Consider the following 22,118-nt stretch of genomic DNA (forward strand, 5'->3'; position numbering starts at 1 on the left):
CAAAACAACTTCCTTCCACAGCCAAAGTGATCTTTCTAAAATGTAGATCTGACTACCTTGCTGCCCATTTCCTGGAGATTCAAGTCTAAACTCCTGGCGGACAGCCTGAGGTGCTCCTGGGGGTATGCCCCACAGCCCCTGCGTTCTCTGAGTCAGTCAGCCTCTCTTCCTTTCTCCTTTTCTCTCCATCTCCCCACCCACTCTTATTATTTTTTGCAGCTGTGTTCCCTTCTTGACATTAGCTTTTTTTTTTAAAAGGTAAACTCTGTCCTTCCCTAAATTCCTGGGTCCTGATCGACTCTCTCCATCCTAGATGGGGTGAGCAATTTCCATAGTTTTCACTGCTTTTCTCCATTCGCAGTGTATCACCTGCATTTGCTCACCTGTCTAGCCAGCCCGAAAGCCCTCTGGGGAGGCGACTTTCTGTCCATACTAGATAGCCCTGCACAGTGCGGGACACATAGAATATCCTCAGTTAATGCTCTGCATTGACAGGAGGCATAATAGAGCATCTTGTAGGAGTTATGCCCTCTGGCTCTGCAACTGGATTCATGTGGATTGAATCCTAGCATTCACTGCCTGAGCCTCTATTTCCTCACCTGTGAAATGGACACTATCATATCAACATCAGAGCACGGCTAGTCAAAATTCACTGATACACACTGCATACAAAGTGCTCAACGCATCCCTGGTATATAGTAAAAACTTGATATTTACCATCTTTGGGAACAACTGCTCTACTTGTATACTGTAGCCCTTCATCTATCTCCTCCCTCTTTGTTCACAGACCGCCTCCATCCTGTTCCCCACTGAAGCCATCAACTACAGGGGAAGAAAGAGTTAAGCCTGACTCTTCACCACAAATCCAGAGGCACTAAATAAGGCTCCAGCGCTCAGGCTTTAAGTATGGGCTGCAGTTAACTATGAACAGCTGTTGCAAGATAATAGCCTTCTACTGGTAAAATAAGGCCGGCCCCCCTCCCTCACAATGAAACCTTTCTTGCAAAGAGCAGTCAGAACGGACAGATAGATCTCAGTCTGGCAGTAATCAGAATTACGAGATGGGGGCAAGAGGAAGGACTGTCAGGCTTCCCAGATCAAGCTGACATATACATAGCAGTTCTACTTCCGTTTCCAAAAGCCAAAACACCGGGCACCTCTTATCTGCAGTACGTTCCCCCTGTTGTTCTAAGGGGGAAAAATAACTCTGGCCGCTGCTGCTCCCGTCCTGGGCCGGCATTAACCCTAATAACTGGAGAAAGAGCAGACACTAGCCCAGAAGACACGTGTGTTGCTCTTTATACCAAAGCCCTTCATCCAACTAATCTTCTCTTCCCATTTTAGGAGACTGAGTATGAGTCAAAGCTCAGCAGCGTGAGTCCACGTGGAATTCGGGCGCCTTTAGGTGCATTTCAGAATTTAACAAAGGTCAGATTCGTGTTAGTTGCTTCCATTCTGCTGGAGACAGATACATGGGCTGGGTTTGGAGAACAGATTACGGAAAACACCCTTTGTTTCAGAAAATATACAGAATTTGTTAAACGTGTCCCTGGTGTCAGGCAAATAGCAGGCCCTTGATGTTTGTGTGTTCTTGAGTTTGTTAATCAACTTCCATGCATGAAGAATGATGAAGCAACTCTGGAAGCAAATGGATTTGCTTTCAAAGAATGGTGCTGGAGTCATAGTCTTTGAAATGGAAGATTTGAGTGGGTTGTCTAGTGTAAATCCTATCTATCTGTCTGTCCATCCATCCATCTTTCTATTATCTATCTACCTTTATAACACCTATCTATCTATCTGCCTATCTGTCCATCCATCCATCTTTCTATCATCTATCTACCTTTATATCACCTATCTATCTATCTATAGATCTATCTGCCTATCTATCTCTCTGCCTATCCATCCATCCATCCATCCATCCATCTATCTTTCTATCATCTACCTTTATATTATCTATCTATCTAACTCTATCTATCTATCTATCTATCTATCTAGTTCGACGAGACCCAGAAAAACTAAGTGGTTTATATCGGGTCAATCAGCAAGTCAGCAAGCAGAAACAGGAGATGTAGCAACCTCTCTGACTCCCAGGCTTGTGAGTCAATCAGATCACATAGGAAGAAAATCACGAGACTATCAGGAGACTAAAGTCAAAGTCTCTGAAGCTGGGTAAACAAATTCAAAAGGCATGTCCAGCACTCAGGAGTTGAATTCTGTTTATGGCTGTGGTCTCAAGAGAAGCACAGCTGCCTGTCGATGTCTATCCCCAGCTAGATCATACATCTTATAAACTAACAGGCACAATAAGTACTGTTGAGTTAATGAATGACTTATGGACTTGCCCACTGCTGTGAAGGCAGCCTTTGCATCTGTGACAGTGCAGCAGTAACGACTACCCATGGTTATCCTTGCTGAGGTTTGTCATGAGCCGTAAACGATGGCCTGTGAGATGGGTGCTCTACATGGTCTCATTTGACAGATAAGGAAACTGAGGTTTGCTCCTTGTCACTCAGCTAAGTTCCAGAGCCAAGGTTCATAGCCTTGTTTTCTGACCTAGAGCTTGATTTCTTAACTACTAAGCAGCCTTACTGAAAAATAATAAATAAATTGAAAAATCATTGCCCACCTGCATATGATGCAAAGCATATTTGTGTTTCTGCTTTGTGCCCTTAAACTGGCAAAACTGTACCATCCTCAGAGGTACCTTCATCGTTCCTCTTTTACATGAGAGAGATCTGAGGCTCTGATAAGGCATCGGACTTGTCCAAGGTCACCCAGTTTGTAAGGTATGGAGACTTCTAAAATCAAGCCCAGTGCTTCTTTCATGACAACGTCACTATCTCCCTGGATATCTTAAATCCACAAAGTGTTATCTATACTGTGGTCCTAGCAAACACAGGTTAAGTTCACCTTTCAAAAAATTCTGAGACATTACTGACATCAAAATGATCAAACCAACCAAAGAAGAGTAAGGAACAAGGTCCCAGGCTCAGGTTAAGACAAGGATGACAAACGTATCCCAACTTCTAGGCCAATTACTCTTAGCTACCTGGAGGGCTATGCTAAGAAGGATCAGGAGACTGCTTCTGATCCTAACAAGGAAGCATCCTTTGATACTGAATTAAGTTGGTGCCGTGTTTGAATGCATAAGGGTGGCTGGGATGGGAATGTCTTATTTGTCTTTCCAGATGCACTTTCCCCTTTTCACTCTGCTCTGTGTTTGACCTCTGTGGTCTACACCAGGGGACTCCCTTACCCTCCAGTCTCCAGCTGGGATTGGCCAATGGGGAACCCATCAGGAGATGGAAAAGAGGGAGAGATGAGGTGGAGGTTGTAGTATTTAGTCCCCTGATTCCCTTGCTGTGGGTCACCATGGCTGATTGCAGCCCCCTCAGAGGACGATTACAGCTTCTGCCAGGAGGCCATCTGCTCTCAGCTCGCTCTCGCCAGACCCCCATCCCTCTCCCCTTTCTCCTGCACTAGCCCTGGGTTACTGTACACTGCACATGTCTGGATGGTTTCCCACACGGTGCTGTGTCTGTATAAATATTCTCCTTACCAAACTCTCTTCAAGTTAACCAATTGGAATGTGACAGGCTGACACACAACTCTGACGGACAGAGTGGTCATGTTATATGGGAATGTGTTAAAAAACCCAATCATGGATGGATGAAGACTGAGCACAGCCTCTCTTGTGAAGGGGATCCTAAAGAGGCTTCGTCTCTTTTCTCCCTTCTCTTCCCTTCCCTTCCTTCCTCCCTCTTCTTGTTTTGGTGGCATATTATTGTAGACACTTCTCTGATCGGTCCAACCTCCTTCAACTGGATACAACGTTGCACAGTGAAGAGTGCCTGGGATTTCACACCAGATGGAACAGCCGTGGACTCATTCATATCCAGGCCCAGCCATGCCTGAGCGCTCAAGCTCCAAGCTTGGGGAGGATGGTTAGAGTCTTGGGGCCTCAGTCTCCTATACAAAATTGGGATAATAACACTTACATTGTTTAGTTATTGATCATGGAACAGGTGGCACCTGTAAGACTATCCTTTTATTTATAGCATTTGACTAAGTTTACATGGATACAAAGTGGAAGTTTTTGGATAAGACTTTTTATTTTCATCTGCCCAAATTCAGCAGAGTAGCAGCGTTCTTTCCTTCTTTCCTCTCTCCCTTCCCCATTCCCTCCCTCACTCCCTGCCTCCATTCCTTCTCTTCTTCCCATAATCATGAGTCTTGCTGCTTCTTTTCAATCCTTGACACCTTAGTGGTGGTTCTCACCTCCAGGAGTCCTGGAAGACTCAGTGAATAGGGAGGATTTAATCGTCAGCCTTTTACACTGTAGAAACCCCAGCAATCCAGATCCCCAGAGACAGATTCTCAAATTAGATGCTGAGCTTCCTGAAGACAGGGATCGATATTATTTATTCCTCTATCCCCAGTTCCTGATGTACAATTTATAAACAGTAAATGTTTATTGAGTTAATGAGTTATGCTGGGTAATCCTGCTTTCCATAGATGTAAGGCTTCCCTACTTTAAACATGGAAATGATTATCTCTTTTATTTGAATCATTTTGAATGAAAATATTAAAAAAAAACCCCACCATTTCAAGTAGAGTACATGAGACATTATTTGCATTAAAAAAATAATTTGGAAACATCTTCCTGAGCACAGATTATGCCACTGCACTTAAATGACCCTGTGCCATCAGGGGAAACTGAGGTGCACAGAGACCCTTTGCTTCTTAACTAAATGTACCTGGATGACTTCCTACTTTAAATCATTAAAGCCCAATTCCTCTACCCACTCTCCTCTCTTCCCAGTTACTGTTTCTAACATGCTGTGGGACTGCATACCAAGAAATTATGAACATTTGAATTCTGTGTAAAATAAGAGTGAAAAAGCTCTAAGTGTGTGGAAATAAAGAGGGAGTGGAATGAATACCACCTGCTCTGACTGTTCAGAAGCTTTTATTCTTCTTAGTTTCTGGGTATTTTAAAAATGAAGTTAGATATGAGAAAACACTGATACCTAAGAATGACTTGGGAAGACAAAATGAAACATTGGCTTTCTTTGCCAAAGAAGGCCAAAGAACACTCTTTGAAGTGTATCTGGGCCTAGCGCACCTGCAGGGAATTTTAAAGTCCATATTGAAATCCCAGTCCCTCTAATGTAGATTCTCACAGGAATCAGAAAGTTTATACACATAGCCTCAGGTTCAGATTAGCTTTATTTGGGGTTCTGTCCCCAAAGTAGTCAAGGGTGATGGAAATAGCAAGAGTCACTTTGGAGGAGGAGGAAGAAAGCTAGATTCTGGGATGGAGTCCCTTATCCTATGTGCCAACAGGAAATCAAGCCCTCTCTGACCCTCAACTTGCTAATCTGTAAAATGGGAATGACTATACATCTGGTAAGGCTTCCCAGGTGGACATGAAAATGATAAGTGGAAGAACAACAGAAGTATTTTGTAAAGACAAATGTAACATAAATATTCAAAAGTCCTACATGACGATGGTGATGATGAAGGCTCATTTCCAGTAGTGGCCTCGAATCTCATGTGCTGCTGTGAACTTCTTGGGGAGAGATTCCTGAAGCAACCACGGGGAATCTGAAATGCCACTTTCTCTAGATTTAGGGTTTAAACCTGAGCACTTTCCATCTGGGAGTCTGCACGTAGATCCAAAGTGAAGCTCAGTCCATTTCATTCTCCTATAGAACCCTTATAACTGCCAGTTAGTGTCTAGGGCCAGAAAAGGATGTCTGTCCTAGGATGCTGCTCTGCTTGGTGGCCAGGAGACTGAGTTAACTTCCAATCTCTGTTGCAGTAATTGTTTCATGTTAAGCTCTGCTAGGGTTATCGATCCCATTCCTCTCTGAGAATCTCTGTAGATTCTGATCTTTCTGTTTTACTTTAAATTCCATTACAGACATTTTCTAAATGTCAGTTAATTCAACTTATTTTTGTGTGAAATAGGAGTACTATAAACAGTGAATAACTGGGGAATAAATAGATGATGAAAAATGAATGAATAATAGAACTGTACAGCACAAAGAAGGAACCATAATGCATGCTCATGAAAAAAAAATCATTAGGAAATCAGGGGGATCCCAGGAAAGAATGTAGGACTGTGACAAGAAAATGTAACTGTGTTACAAATGTGTAAGACAACCTCACTGAAGGGGGTGGGAGGAAAAGGTGCTGACCTAAGTAACTTTGGAAATGAGTAGAGTCTTCAAGATTAAAGGCAAGAAGAATGACATACGCACTGTAGCCAGGTTGATAAAGTTGTTTTCCAAAGGGTTACAGGTTAACAATTCTGATACTGCTGGGCATGTACACTGGAACGCAGCAATTAAGTAAATGGATGGCAGATGATGGGAACTAAGTTTCTCACTGTTGGTGTGGAAATTTACAAATAAGCAAGATGTGGAGGCTAGAGTAATTCATGTGATAATGATTTAAAGTTGGAGATATCAATATGAACTGATATTTAGCTTACTATAGCTACAGATGGTTACAGATTAAAATATTTACATGGGTATATACATGAGCGTATATGTATAAACGCATATATACATGAGTTAGCATACACATTTATATAATACATATTTTTTTGCTCGGTTAACTGAGGAGACCTAAAAGAGGCAACACCCCAGTAGTCATGAGCGCAGCTAGTACCCAGATCTTGGTTTCTAACACCATTCTCCATTAAAAGGAACCAGAGCTTCTTGGAGAAATGCTCTAGGACTTGAGCTAGAAATATGCAGAATGAGCCTGGAGCAGAAAGTAAGAGAGGGTCTAAAAATTTAAAAGCTCACCCCAATGGGGGGATGTCAAAGGACTATGGGGGCCAACTGAAAGAAAATCCAATAGCCAAAGCTAGAATAATTTAAGCAACAAAATTATGTGAGGTTGGATTAAAACCCAAAGTCAAAAATGAATATTCATGAGTCCATACTTATCTAAATAAATGATTAAATAAATTAATAACTCAGGGAGGAGGGGCAAATATCCTGTATAGAAGAATTCCAAACAATTATGTGGATACTCCGCCCTCAAGGAAGGGGGAAGCATAATGCCAGACTCTTTAAGTCTGGTCTGTACCCAGTGACTTTGTTCCAAAGAGTATGTGAAAAGGGAGGGACGATTCTTAGTAATTTTACAGTAGAGAAATCTGACAAACGCTACCCCAGTCATGTGCTCAAGGTCAACACCCACTGTCATAAATCATATTGATAGTAAGTACCCTTGATATGGTATGACGGAAATGGCACTTTGCCACTGTGGTTTTCCTCTCAAAACCCCATAACTCTAGACTAGTCATGGGAAAAACATCAAATTCCCCTAAAGGAGCATCCTACAAAATAGTTGACTCCTCAAAACTCTCAAGGTCATCAAAGACAAGGAAAGTGACAAACTGTCACAGCCAAGAGCAGCCTACAGAGACATGACAACAAAATGTACTATGGTATCCAAGATGCAATCCCAGAGCAGAAAGGACAACAGATGAAAACTAAGAAAAGCTGAATAAATTATGGAGTTTAAATAATAATAAGGCATAAATATTCGTTCATTAATTATAATAAATATACGAAACTCATGCATGATGCTAATAATAGGGAAAACAATGTGGGGTGTAAGGAAATTTTCTGTACAATATTTTCAATCTTTTGATAAATCTAAAACTTCTAAAAATAAAGTCTATTTTTTAAATGAATGAAAAATAGTTATGAATTTCGCTTTACAAATTATTGAGCAATTGCTATGCTTACTATGCTCCAGACACTGTCCATATCTGGGGAGCTTGAGATTTTGTTTGTTTGCTAATGATATGAACAATAAGGGGTTAATATTCAAAATATGTAAATAGCTCATACAACTCAACATCAAAAAGCAGACAACCCGATTAAAAAATGGGCAGAAGATCTGAATAGACATTTTTCCAAAGAAGACATACATTTGGCCAACAGGCACACGAAAAGATGCTCAACACTGTTAATCATCAGAGAAATGCAAATTAAAACCACAATGAGATATCACCTCACACCTTTCAGAACGGCTATCATCAAAGACCACAAATAACAAAGGTTGGCGAGGATGTGGAGAAAAGGGAACCCCTGTACAATGTTGGTGGGACTATAAATTGGTACAGCCACTGTGGAAAACAGTATGGCGGCTTCTCAAAAACCCCCAAACAGAACTACCATATGACCCAGCAATTCCACTCCTGGGTATATATCCGAAAAAAATGAAAATGCTAATTTTTAATGAAAAGATATGTGCACCCCAATGTTTATAGCAGCATTATTTACAGTTGCCAAGACACAGAAGAAACCCAAGTGTCCATCAACAGATGAATTGCTTTTAAAAACTCACAGATACAGCAATAAGGTGACTCCTCTGCTCTAGTCTCGGGCTGGTCAAGGAAGTGTTTGGATAAGGTGAGTCCTTAAGGCTGAGTAACAACCTGCTGGGTGAAGAAGGCAGAGGCAGCCTTCCCGCAGTGGAACCAGCGATAATCAAAGGCCAAGGAGCATCACACCAAGCATTCTGTAAGGGGGGCTGCAGCTATATGTGATTCGCTTTTGCTGAAGCACATTACGGAAGGTTGAAAGGAGGGCAAGGAGACAAGGCTGGAGCGGCCAGCAAGAGGCACGGCGCAAAAGGCATCGTGTGCTCGGCTAAGGAGCCTGAGCTTTCTTCTAGGGAGCCAGCGAGAATTTTCAACCCTACAAAGAGGCAATCGCATTCCCATTGGATAGACTCACCCTGGCTGCTGTGAGGAGCGGGGTTGGAGTCCAACCAGATGGGATGCTGTAAGGCTGGGGAGCTTGAGGCTGTTGGAAAAGCATGGCATTTTCTTGGGGGCACATAGAACCCTCTGACTTCCTAAGCTAACCACACTTGTGAAGTGCCCGTCTAAATATTCTCTTTTTATGTGTATTAGTTATAAAGGTAGAAGCTAACCTTGGCACAGAAATACATTTGTGAGGCAGAGGGAAACGTGTCCTTTAGGACTGCTTCTTGTTCCAGCCTTCCCTGCCAGGAGAAAAGAATGCAAACTAGAAATGAAGAATCTGAAACTTCAGGAGCTGCCATTTTGAAGCTCTCCCTGTCATAATACACAAGGCCAGAGTATTTTACAGATCCTGTAGTTTTAGTTCATCTTTCCCCATGTATTTAGGATGGCTAACCCGAAACTAAACTTTAACAACTAGCTAATACTCCAGTTACTCAGCATGGTTAAATGGACAGAACCCAAGTTTGGAATTCGGGAATCTCTGTTCTTGCACCAGCTTGGCTACTAACCAGCTGTGGGACTTTATATGGTCCTTCAATACTTTGGAGCCCATTTAAAATTTTTTTCTTAAATAGAAAATATATCCCAACCCCACCACTATCACCATCATCACCAACACTACCATCATCATCAACATAAAGACATCACCACCCTGACTCCTCCATCCCAGGTTTTGGGAAGGATTAAACGTGACCATGGGTAGACAAGCAGCTTGCTCTTGTCATCAAAAGATAACAGCATATGAATAATCCTCAAATTGCAATGTTGAGATTTTGGCCAAATTCAGTGTCTGGCACCTATCAGGCACTCGGAGAATATTTTAATGAAAATCAGGTCATTTATTATGGCCTTTTGCCTCCTCTACTATTTACACTCATGCTCTATGACATGAAAACAAGAAATCATAATTTGTCCTGGTGTTCCTGGCTTTCTGGCACAGAATAGCTTAACGAATTATGAGCGTAAGCATTGGAACAACTTTGTTATTATTAGGGACTCCAGTTATGTCCTAAAACATGTTCATGATCTCTTAGAGTGGGTTTGGTTCATTAATCTTGAATCCACTGAAAAATGAGGAGATCCTTTCATGGAGTCCCTATCTATCTACCTACCTATCTATCTACCTACCTACCTACTTATCACCATCATAGTCATTTTCTTATTCCCCAGCTATGGTTTCTTTGCTGTCGTTTTTGCTCAGGGCCAAACTGCTCTCTCCATCACAGACTCCATGTTTTGCTTATATTACCCCAAATTGCTAGATTTTATGTCCTCCCTTCCTTCCATGTCTTGAGCTAGCTTTTCTCCTGTCGGGGAAGCCAGCTGCCTTTTCAGTACGGATGTTTTCTTAAAAAACAAACCAGACCAAAACAAACAAACAAAAATCCCTGATAAACAGACCTCCAAACACAGCTGAGAAAAAGTGGTGTACACAGAATATTTTCTCTAGCCTCTCTCCAGCTTTGTGGACTACAGGCAAACCCCTCTGTGGCAGAAACTTACTAGATTCCTATGCCTCAGTATTCAGCACAAGGTCCAGTACAGAGCAGAAAATAAATATTTCTGGAAATAATCGTTCTTGAAATCTCGAGACTAGACTAGGACAACAGGGATAATTCAGTACTTTGCTACTCAAAGTATAATCTCTGGACCAGCAGCATTGAAAATACCTTGGATCTTGGTAGCACTACAGAATCCCATGCCCTACTCTGAAGCAATTAAATCACAATCTTCATTTTAACTAGACTGAGGTGATTCATTTGAGAGCCACTGACCTTGTCCAATGGTTATGAACCTTAGCTGAAAAGTGAATCATCTAAAGAACTTTAAAAAAATTGCTACCAGGATCCCACAGATAGAGATTCTGATTTATTTGGTCTGGGAATGTTGCTTGGATATTAAGAGTTTTAAAAGGTCCCCACGTCATGCAAATGATAAGCCAAGGCTGAGAACCATTGATCGAGTCCAACTTTCTCATATAAATACAGATAGTTCTCCAAAGTCGGATGTACACACCTGGATATTCAACAGCACTTTACAGAGAGTGGGGACTGAGCAACATTTAATCTACTACTTCTTTCCAGACCTCTCACATTTTACTGTCTTCTGAAACTCATCAATTTGTCCCTATATTACAGATTATCCAAGACGCACAGGAGCCCCCAGTAGCCATTAGTCATTCTATGACTTTACTTACCACCCAGAGTTGATTAGAGCAAGGAAGACGCAAGCTGCAGGAATCAGATTCTATCTTCTAGGAATGTGAAACTAGGACCAGCAGCAGGATTGACAGTCTCAGCTTCTGGTTGGTCCCCTAACAGGTGGAGCCATGATCCTTGGGGCTACATGTTCTTCCCTGGGAACTGGGAGCAGAGAAAAGCCGTAAGCAAACAGAAAACAATGAATCAAGCACATGAAGGGAAGCAGGGAGCGTAAGTGGAGAGAGCCAATTATCAGGTTTACTCAACTTCCAGTCCTTGTTTCCAGGCCCTTCCCTAGCTACGCTCAGTTGCAATTCCATCCCATTATTTCATGAAACGTTACTATTTATAATTCACCACATACATTTCTCCTTAAGTCAGCTCAAGTTGGGTTTAGCCTTGGCAAGCACAAAAAGTCCTAACTAATTCAGTCATCTTATTTTTCCTGCCTAATTCTGATTAGCACATTAGCACACATGTGAGATCACCAATGAAACCCATAGTTAAGGGATGAGCTTAGAGGCCATCCAACCTAAAAGGGGGTAAGGAATATCCATATGTGATGGCAATTCTCTCTTTCAGTGGCATCGAGGGCATTATTTTTACAAAAGTCCATATGATTGAGGTTCTGAGTTAGACCTTTCCAAAAAAGGTTACAGTTTAATCCTCTCAACATTACCTCCATGATACAGAAACTGGGTCTGAGAGCGGTTGACTGAGTTTCCTGCGGTTGTGTAGCTATAAAGGGGCATTGTCTGGATGCAAGTCAGTCTTTCAGACTTTAAACCCATGCTTGGGAAACTGCAGGGGTCTCTGGCAGGGGACTGTGGCTGGTCATCATGGTGGTGAAGTGAGTAGGGGTGAGGGGTGAACGGCCTGGTTTGTCGTCAGTCAGGATCTGATGATGGAACAGATTAACCAGAGCACCTCAAAGATCTTCTTCTCCCTCCTCTACTTGAACGAGATAATGGCTTTGGAATACTTTGCAGTCACCTTGAAGACTGTACCTGCTTCTTTTACTCCGTGGCAGTGGACCACATTGTCTTACCAACTGTGGTCTCGATAACCCTTGTCTGAAACCATCTGCAGACTGCAACAACGAAACACACCTTTCTGATGTGTGCTTTCTAATTCATCCTTGGACATATTTGAAGAGCGGCCTGTACCAGAACATTCTTTGTCCCTTGAAACTACTGATGGCAAATATCCCCTGACCTTTTCATTCATGTCCGCTTTTCCTTTACCATTTGGTGAAAAAGTTTTGCAAAACCCGCAGCGCTACACTAAAAGGCTGTTCTGGATCCTCAGCTTCTTGATCTGTGCTCAACAAGTAGTCCACGGTCATTTGAGTCCTATACCTCAGTACTGTATGTCAGTATTGTTGGCTGTTTTTTCATTGTTTTGACTGACTGGACTAGTAGACTTTCTAGGCTGGCAGTGGGAGCTAAAGGAATGTCCACTGGGGAATGGAATCTTTGTAGAAGGAAGTGGCTATGATCATTCTACTTTCAGAATCCTGGGACTTCTACCCAGGGTGTAGGTGTTGCAGGCAAGGCCAGGACCCATCTGAAGGCTATTTCAATACTTATATTCCAACCTGGTGATCAGAAGTATAAGAAGGCAGATCTTGTCTTGACTGCGTGAATTCATTAGGAATTTACTAAGCTATTCATGAACGTGAAATCTCAAATTCAGGAATGTAGCAGGCCCACCTGAAGGAATTCTCGGTCTTGAGTTGGATCATAGAGCGCCTAAGGCACTGGTTTTCTGTAGGTTGCACAAGCCACGCGGATTGAGATTGTGTTCAGCTAACAATCCTTGAGCACCTGCCTTACATCAGGTGCTGTGTTAGGGGCTAGGAAGCCTCCACGCTCTTACACGTACTGTTTTTCCTTTCTGAAGTGCCTTCCCCTCCTGTCCACTCTCACTCACTGTGCAAAACACATCTGCCCCGTCCTCTTGAAGCTTCTCCTGATTCCTTCAGCCCACCTGCCTCCCTTTTGGCGCCATCTTGGATCTGTACACATTACTCTACGGATGCACCTCTCACGCTGGACTGCAATGCATCTGTGTTCTTGGGAGTTGACCCTGGATCAAGGCTCCTTGAGCACAGAGAGCATGCTTCAACCAGTTCTGGATCCTCAGCTTCTGCTCTGTACTCAACAAGCGGTCCATGGTCATTTGAGTCATATACCTCAGTACTGTATGTCAATATCGTTGGTTGGCTTTCTCATCCTCATTTTGAAGATAAAGACAACAAAGGCCACAGAGAAACCCCCCCTTTGTCCTTAGATTACATCAGACCTAGGCTTAGACACAAATGTAGCCTTCCCAAGAACACGTATTTAAAGTTTCCAACAACCAGTATGTAAAATGCACACATACTTTGGTCTAGCAACTCCCCTTCTAGGAATTTATTCTATGAATATGCTCACAGAATGTCTGTCAGGACAGGCATAGGATGCCTCTTGCTGCACTGCTTACATTAGCTAATACTTGGAAACCAGTGTGGTCACTTACAGAGAACCAGAGTAACCTCCAGAATGTACATCTGAACTATGATTTTATGGAAAGCGTAATTCAAAAGGACTAAATATATCTATATGTAAACGTATGAAAAATCACTACTGTAAATAAAGCATAATACTGAGGAATATGTAGAAATATCCCTGTGGTAGTTGGTACATATTTACAGGCTGCTCCATGCATCACAGTACAGTTGCATTGTTCTTAATATGCAGAACCTTTCAACTATTTTAATTCACTTAATCCTCACAACCATCGTTAGCCCCATTTTACAGAAGAGGAAGATGAAGCAGAGAGGCTATCGTGTGAGAAAATCACACAGCTGGAAAGTGCTAGAACTAGGATTCAGCACCACCTGAGAAATTTTTAAATATGCAAATTCCCTGCTCCCGCTTGTTGCATCAGAATCTCTTAGGATGGGCTCCAGCAACCTGTGATTTAACAAGCTATGCGGGTGATTTCAACGTCCATCAGGTGTGAGATGCCCTGCTCTAAGCCATTATGCTCTCCCAGGTACACTATTTCTAAAGGAACCACAAAACTCTACTAGCTGTTGAGAGACTGAGCTTAGAAAGGGGTGGGAGGGGATGGAAGAGATTCACTTTAACTTTGTTACTTATTGAACTCTTTGGATTGTCTAGACCTACCTGTATTGTATTACTTTCATTTTGATTGGTTTTAAAGGTCAACGGAAATCACTGGGTAGGAGGATTATGGGCCATTTTTATATGTTTGGTGTTTTCTCTCTATTTCTCTATATTAAGACAATAAGAAAACGAGATTAACCAATACATGCTTAAAAAAAAAATCCCCCTTAGAAATGTCCTTCTTACAAAAAGATGCTAGGAGAGCACCCCAACCGGAGATCCGAACTTTGTGTCTGCCACGGGAGAGCATCTCCTGGCAAATCAGATGATTCTTTCACCACCCGAGGAGCTGCCCTCCACTCCTTGAATTGGTCGCATGCATCACCGTTGGCCCAGACGTTGTAGCTGTTCAATCCTGAGCCTCGGTGTGATAACTGGCATAATTTCCCCAAGATAATGTGGAGGTGAATGAGGTACAGGAAGCTTTAGGCCATCCACTTTCATTTTTAGCTCAGGAAACTTGGGCTTTGATGAGAGTGGGGGAAAATCTACCAAAAACAAGAATAAAGAGTTCACAGGAGAACGTGGGTGCAGACTGGAGACCAGAGGGTGAGAGAAGAGTCATCCCAGTCCACCGGCGATGACCACAGTCAGCTCTAGACGGAAGCCCCCTCCTCCTCTTAGCTTTGTGGGAGAGTCTCCACCCAGGAGGGGCTGTGAGTCATCCCAGCATATTCTAACTCTGTAATAGGCTTAGTATTTATTGGGACTGTTCAAAAAATTAAAAAGTAAAAACCAGTTTTCTTAATTAAAACAAATATGAAGTATCCAGAAGACTATCTAGCCTCTTAGCAATTCCGAAGCATGTTAGAATATTTAAGGTTCTGTGAAGTCCAGCAGTAAGGAAGTAGGTTTAGTGTTGGTTAACCTAGAGTTATCCAAGCTAATTGGACTACGGAAACTTTTTAAAAAAAATTTAATTTCACCTTCTGGCTGCTTCTAAGAGACCCAGAGAGTTGTATCGTATTCACTGCAGTGTAACCTGGGGAATTCTAGTACAAACAAAAGTAACGTCCCTAGACCAGACTGTTAAAACCATGAATGCATTCGTTTATTTAACCATCGGCAGGCTGTGTGTGCTCTGCAGGTAGGTACTGGGGTTGGGAACCCAGGGATGAAATCAACATTGTACCCACCCTGAAAGCCCTCATAGTCTAGAGGGGAGAGAGGAATATAAACAAACAGGAATCATGCCGAGAGAAAGGGCTGTGAGGGAGGCAAGTCCCTCCAGTTATGAGAGCACAGGGTGATGCTCCTGCCAGAAGAGCAAAGGAGAGGAGCTGGGAGCTCAGTAAGGGGGTGGAGAAGCCCCCAGAAAACAGGGGCCACGCATGGGCTTTCCCCTCAGATGACCAGGTTCTGTCATTTACCAGCTGCGTAAGCTTGGGCTCTTTATTTATCCCTCTGAACTCAGGTTTCTTTAGCTGTAAATGGGGCAACAGGAATACCTAGCTTCTAGATCTGGCGCAAGGATCGAATGTGTATCACCCACTTAGTGTGACGCTCCAGCGTAAAGGAGAAGATTTTGAGCGCAAAGGTGGATTCCTCAGGTAAAGTACTGACAAGGTGCAGGTGGCTGACAGTGGCTGAGAGGGTTGGGCAGAGGGAAAGCTGAGGAGCCCCCCAGGCACCTGGCTGAGTGCCTGGACAACAACGGGGATGTGAGAGAAGAGAGGACAAAGGGCAGGTTTCTTTGCCCCTTTCTTTTGGGGGGAAGGGTGTGTATGAATATAATTAACTTTCCATTAAACCAGGGTGTAGTGAGTTGAACAGTGCCTCCTAAAAAGTTATGTTCAAATTCTAACTCCAGTACCTGTGAAGGTAACCTTATTCGGAAATAGGGTCCTTGCCATTGTAATTGGTTAAGATGAGGTCATTAGGTTGGATTCTAAAGCCAATGTTTAGTATCCTTATAAGAGGAGAAGACACACAGAGACACCTCGGGAAGAAGGCCGTATGAAGACAGAGGCAGATTGGAGAGATGTAGCTGTGAGCAAAGGGACACCCAGGATTGCCAGCAACCGGCAGAAACCAGCAGAGAGGCAAGGAATCACCTTTGCCCCAGGCCTCCAGAAGGAACCAACCCTACCAACACCTTGATTTTGGGCTTCTGGCTTCTAGAACCGTATTCAAATAAATTTCTGTTGTTTTAAACCACCCAGTTTGTAGTGCTTTGTTCAGTAGCCCTAGGAAATGAGTTCACAGGGCTTCTCACCTTCAGCACTGTTGACATTTGGGGCAGGATAGATTCTTTGCTGGGAGAAGGGAGGACCGTTCTGTGTAGGATGTTTAGCAGCGCCCCTGGCCTGTCTCCACTGGATGCCAACAGCACCACCACTACCTTCCCCAGTTATGACTAACATAAATGTCTCAAAACACTGCGAAATATCCCGGGGCTGGCGGGGGGGGGACTCTCCCCTGGTTGCAAACCATTGCTTGCCTGCTCACTCATTTATTCATCTATTTATTTATTAATTCATTCATTGGCACATTTCTGTATATTCGGTAACTATTTACCTAGAAATGACTATGGACCAGGCATCTTTTTAGGCTCTGGGAATGTAATGGAAGCAACCGTTCATGAAGGTTACAGTAAAGTGGGGAACACAGGATCTAATCAAATAACCACACAAACCCTTACAAACTGGGGTAAATGCCCCGAATCAAGTGACTATGGTTCTAGGCAAACAAAGGAGCCTCACCTAGATGGTGGTAGCAGGGGGTTTGATGGAGGTCTGAGAACTAAAGTGTTGCCTAGGCACAGATGGCAGGGACAGATGAACATCCCAGGTGGTGCAAAGGCCCTGTGGTAGAAAGGAGCACGGGGAAAATGGGAAGGAAGATGGAGGCCGAGGGAGGCTGAGGGCAAGGCTCAGGATTTGGTCTGCACCCCAGGATCTGACCTGGTTACAGGGCACAAGAAAAGAGATGTCACAGCAGGAGACAGAAAATGCCCCCAGGTGATTGCTTCATTCATCTCCAAGGCAGTTCAAAGACAACTGGCCGTTGATTTTTTTGTTTTTTTTCCCAACAAAGTGGGGCCCTTTCTGCCACGTAGCTGCAGGCTCCCAGGTCTATCTGGGACACAGGTGGATGCAGTTTCTGGAAAGGGCTGTCTGGCTTTTTATGGTTTAGTGAAGAGGTGTCCAGAGGCCATCATGTCAGCTCATAAAAAACGTTCAGAAATCTATATTTATGCCTTGTAGCTCTCTGGCAAAAATAGCATATTGTCCTACAAGATGGATGTAGCCAACTCCTTCCAGGGAGTACAATTTTCCCTGGAAGGCCCTTTGCAGATGGATGTGCTGCCTTCCTGCCCACTGATCTGAGCTCTGGGGAGGAGCCCTGCTCAGGAGGCATTGGGTCTGCAGCAAATTGCACTCCAGTTCCTGACACCCCCGCCGCCAACTCCACTGCCCTCATCTTGCATTTTCGTGTTGGCACAAGTCTGAATACAGGGCATCCCAGGCAAAGGACCTTAAGCATGAAACACTGGTGCCTGTCATCCAGGTCTGCAGCGGCCTGGGAAAGACCCTGCCACTCCTTGGATTCTCTGCTTTAGGTCAGAGGAGAGTCCTGTGTGTGAGCTACTCCAGAAATCATGGCACCCCTCACAATGAGGAAGGCCACAGGCCATGGTGAAAGCATGGGCCTGCTACCAGGAGTCAGCAGATTCAGGGTTAAATCTTGATTTCCACAATTACCAGCTCTGAGACTCAACTGTCTCATCTACAAAAAGGGAATAATCATGCTATTGTATGAACGTGTCTAAAGGATTCAACATTGAAATACGGAAGCTTCTTAGCACAATCTTGACTCAATGCATAGTTGCAATTTCTCATGTAACTGTGAGCTTTGGGAAGTTGTAAAGGATGGAAAGGAATGTAGACTAACCTCCTGGAAGTTAAGGAGCTGGTGTCCAGGGTCAGGTGCACCTAGCATCTCTGACAGTCACCTGGGCAGGCTCCTGGTTTGAAGCCTCCGTGGCCTCTTCATCCCCAGCACACACAGCACCATCACTGGCCTGGTCCCATGGGCCTGCTCTGCACTGCCGCTCAGAACTGTTCCATCCTCTGCATTTTCCCTCACTGCCTCTCACAACGGCCATGCGGTGCAGCAGGCCTTCTCTCCTCCATTCAGGGCAGTCAATCACAGCCGTGAAACCTGTCAGATGTCCCCTTGGGACGGAGTGTCCCCATCCCTGCTGGTGGAGGTCATCTCCTGCATCTCTCTGCTCCCTTAGGACTTTATCTGCCCCTTCCTTACAACTTCTTACCATGTCCTTCTTAACCCTTCTGACCTTGTGTTACAGCCGTCCCAGCACCTGCTCTACCTCCCTCCCTCCCAGCCTAGACGGTAAGCTGCTGGGGGCTGGGTGTGAGTGCGGTCTCACCACATCCCTCTCAGGGCCCTCCTCTGTGCTCCCTCTCTCCCTTCCTCAAAGATCATCTCGGCACCCTTACGTGCACTGGGCCAGGGGTAGATTCAGAGGTGAGCTGGGCTGTCAGCCCTGCCCTCATGGAGCTCACGTCCCCGGGGGGATGGAGAGTTACTTTACAAATAGATGAGTGATAACAGGTCACGACAGGCTCCGTGCAGAAAAATAAAGCAGAATAAGCCCGCAGAGAGTGTTGGGAGAAGTTCAGAAAAGGGAGATCAGGGCCCACAGAGTGTGCTGGGGGCTTGGCAGGGCTCCTGGGGGGGTGTGGAGACCTGCCTGTTCTCTTTTCAAATCCCAGAGCCTGCCCCTGGCTGGGAGGTCAATCCAAGCCAACCCCTGTCTCTTCAGCAAGTGTGTTAGTTTCCTACGCCTGCTGTAATAAATGACCACAGCTTGGGGGCTGAAAACAATGGAAATGTATTCTCTGACAGTTCTAGAGGCCGGAAGTCTGAGATCAAGGTGTCGGCAGAGACGAGCTCCCTCCAAAGAAAGGCTCTAGGGTAGCATCTCCTCTTGCTCCTCTCGGCTTCTGGTGGCTCCACGTGTTCCTTAGCTTGTGGCTGCATCACTCCGATCTCTGTCTCCATTTTCACAGGGCCTTCTTCTTTGTATGTGTCCTTTCCCCTTCTGTCTCGTAGAAATGTCTCGTAAGAACGCTTGTCATTGGATTTAGGGCCCATCCAGGTAACCCAGGATGATCTCATCTGCAAATCCTAACGTACATTTGCAAAGATCTATTCCCCAATAGGGTTGCATTCATAGGTTCTGGGGGTTAGGGTATCAGTGCATCTTTTGGGGGGTGGGGCCACCATTGAGCACATTACAGCAGGTGAGGGGAAGAATTAGCCCCAAAGTTGGTATCTGTTCACCCAGAGGATTCCTGCTTCTGTGCATCGATTTATATCAGCCTTTTTCTTTGGATTAAATTTATTTCCGGTTTTATTTGAAAACATTTGGAACTCTGGTGCCAGACCACGTGGGTTCCCTCATTAGACATGTCAATTTCTCTCCCTCCTTGAGGCTTGTCTAGCTCCTTCCCCCGACTCCCCAAACACACCCACCGTGTGCTCGTACTTAAAAACACCACCAGACATGGAAGCGGATGGCTGTCCTGCCTCGGACCAGGCCTCTGTTGGCCTCCTGCTGGATCTGGGCTCGCTCAGCATTTAGGGCAAGAGGATGAAATGATTCCCAGCTGGAAAAACAACCATGTCTGCTGGGCTGGCCCAGAACACGGAGAAAAAGCTTGAGGCTCAGAGTCTGTCCAGGCTTTGTTTTCTTTTGTGTTTTAACTCAAAAATTTTTTGTTTCTGTTACTGAGACACAGACACAGACACAGGAAACGTGTAAACAGTTCAGTTGAGTATGAAATAAGGAGAAAGCATAAAATAAAATGGAAAATCTTCTTTCCCTTTTCCTTTTGCCAGATCTCTCTTTTCTAACTTTCTCCCGAAATGTATTTTCTCCAGAAAACATGCACATCCCCCCAAGGACATGCATGTGTGTATGCACAGCTAGAGTCTGTTTTTAGCTTTACATTTTACACGTGTACATATTTATATGTAAATGCTTTTCATTATGGAAAAGGGCTATCCCTTCCCATGGCTCTGCACACTGCCCTTTGCCCTTAGTGTGTATCTTGGACAGCTTTCCTTATTTGCATATATGGATTTAGTTCATTTTTAACAGATGCAAAGAACTCCATTCAACGGATGTACCATAATTTGTATAACCACTCCAACTGGCCTCTGATGGAGTGAGTTACCAATGGAGATTAGCCTCTGACTCAGCCTGGTGCTCTTTCACCGTAGCTGTGCACAGAGCAAATATACACATAAATGATACGATACATAAAATAATGTTTATACACGTAATAGTATACATTAGTCTATAACAGCATATATTATTTTATGTATTTTATGTATAATTTGAATATTTATATATTAATACAATATATAATATGTATTCATATATAATCATATATAATTATACATATTATATATAATTTAATTATCACAACTATAGGTGACTGTAATCCTTACTTTATAGATAAGGGTCTGAATCTAGATAAGGGCCTAGCTTCCTTCCTGGCCGCATTTTTCCCTTCCAAGTCAATTCTCTATTCCTGAAGACCAGTGGGAACACAGGTGGCCTCATGTCTGAGTAAGTGCAGCAGGAGGGGTGCCGTGTCAAGCCTGGCTGGCTCCTCGATGGACTGTGAACCCTGCACCCTCAAGGGCCCATATGTGTCTGCATTACTTCCCACGCAGTCTTCTCCAGCGATCACACTTGACAGAAAAGAAAAATAAACTTGGCCTGGTGTTAGCCCATCCTGATTCCTGGGTGGGCCTAATAGCTGTGGAATCAAGTCACTTAGCTCCTGGCCCAGGGTACAACTCCCTGCTCTTTGGAATGGGCCCCGGAGAGGGGTCCATTGGGTGAGCTTTACGGCTGCAGCAGGTGCCAACTCCTCCAAGCCCCATACGGGCCCATGATGGCCTCACTGTCCAATCAGGTCAGATTTTGCAACATTTACTGACTCAGTGTGATAGAAGACTGGCCTCGGAACCCGTGTTCTAGCCTGTGCCCGTGTGCTCTTGGGAAAGTCCTGAGCTCTTTGAGCCTCTGTTTCTTCAACGGACACTAATGTGCCCATGGTTGGGTTACTGGTGAGTAACTGGGAGTGAGGGACAGAAGCTTCCGGTGCAGCGGTTCTCAAACTTTGCCCCAAATTCGACGCACTGGGGGCCGGGGTGGGGGGCTCACGAAACCCGAGGCGCAGGCCACATTCCAGATCAATCCAATCAGGCTACCTGGGGTGGGCCCAGGAATCAGCATTTATAAAGCAAACAGCCAACCAAAACCCAGGGATTCCAGGTGTAGCCACTTCTGGGAACGCAGGGCCTTTCCCACACACAGTCATCACTAACAAATGCTAACACCTGCTCCGCTTCCCTAAAACCGAAAGAAAACTGAAATCTCCAAATGCCTTTTAAGAAACCTCTGGAACATTAAGCCCAACAGCCGAGGCAAGGCCAGGGCTGCCGTGTCAGTGAAGCTCCCTGACTCGCCACCCACTTTTTCAGAGAGCAAGGGTAGTTTGAGGTCAGGGTTTGGGAAGCTTCTGGAAAGTGAAGCAATAGCATTTCTGAAATTCCTGCCCTTCCTTCTTATCACCTTCTCTTTATCAGCTTAGCTCTGAGCCAATCTCTGTGCCTCAGGAGGGAGGGCTGAGTGAGAGCCCCTCTAACAGAGTCTGCCCCCCGGGTGGGGGCCGGGTGCCTCTGTGTGCTGTCCTCAAGCAACACTCAGAACCTCACCAACTCCAGGCTCCCCTAAATCTACATTTGGTCTCCCCTCCAAAAGTCAACTTTCTTCGGTTGCTTGAAGTTAAAATTGAGCCTGCACATTAAGATACTGAGACTAGTCATGATTACAGGGAAGCCTGTAAGGACTCATGGCCACCCACTCCACTCAGAGAAATTACCTAGACCACCAAATCC

General features: G+C 44.4%; 1 protein-coding gene across 11 annotated transcripts in view; it reads right to left on the reverse strand.

Moving 5' to 3' along the window:
- The window catches only part of LOC307179510 (uncharacterized protein), a 511,372-nt gene that overhangs the window by 94,066 nt on the left and 395,188 nt on the right, over positions 1 to 22,118 (reverse strand). For 10 of the 11 annotated variants that reach the window (XR_013825403.1, XR_013825404.1, XR_013825406.1 and 7 more), the window contains one exon: positions 10,998 to 11,163. The gene's annotated coding sequence lies outside the window, so the exon portion shown is untranslated. Of the gene's footprint in view, positions 1 to 8,768; positions 8,838 to 10,997; positions 11,164 to 22,118 lie in introns of those variants that run through there. The other variant, XR_013825415.1, reaches the window with a different exon arrangement.

Source organism: Stenella coeruleoalba, assembly GCF_951394435.1.
Source record: "Stenella coeruleoalba genome assembly, chromosome: 20".
Taxonomy (NCBI): Eukaryota; Metazoa; Chordata; class Mammalia; order Artiodactyla; family Delphinidae; genus Stenella; species Stenella coeruleoalba.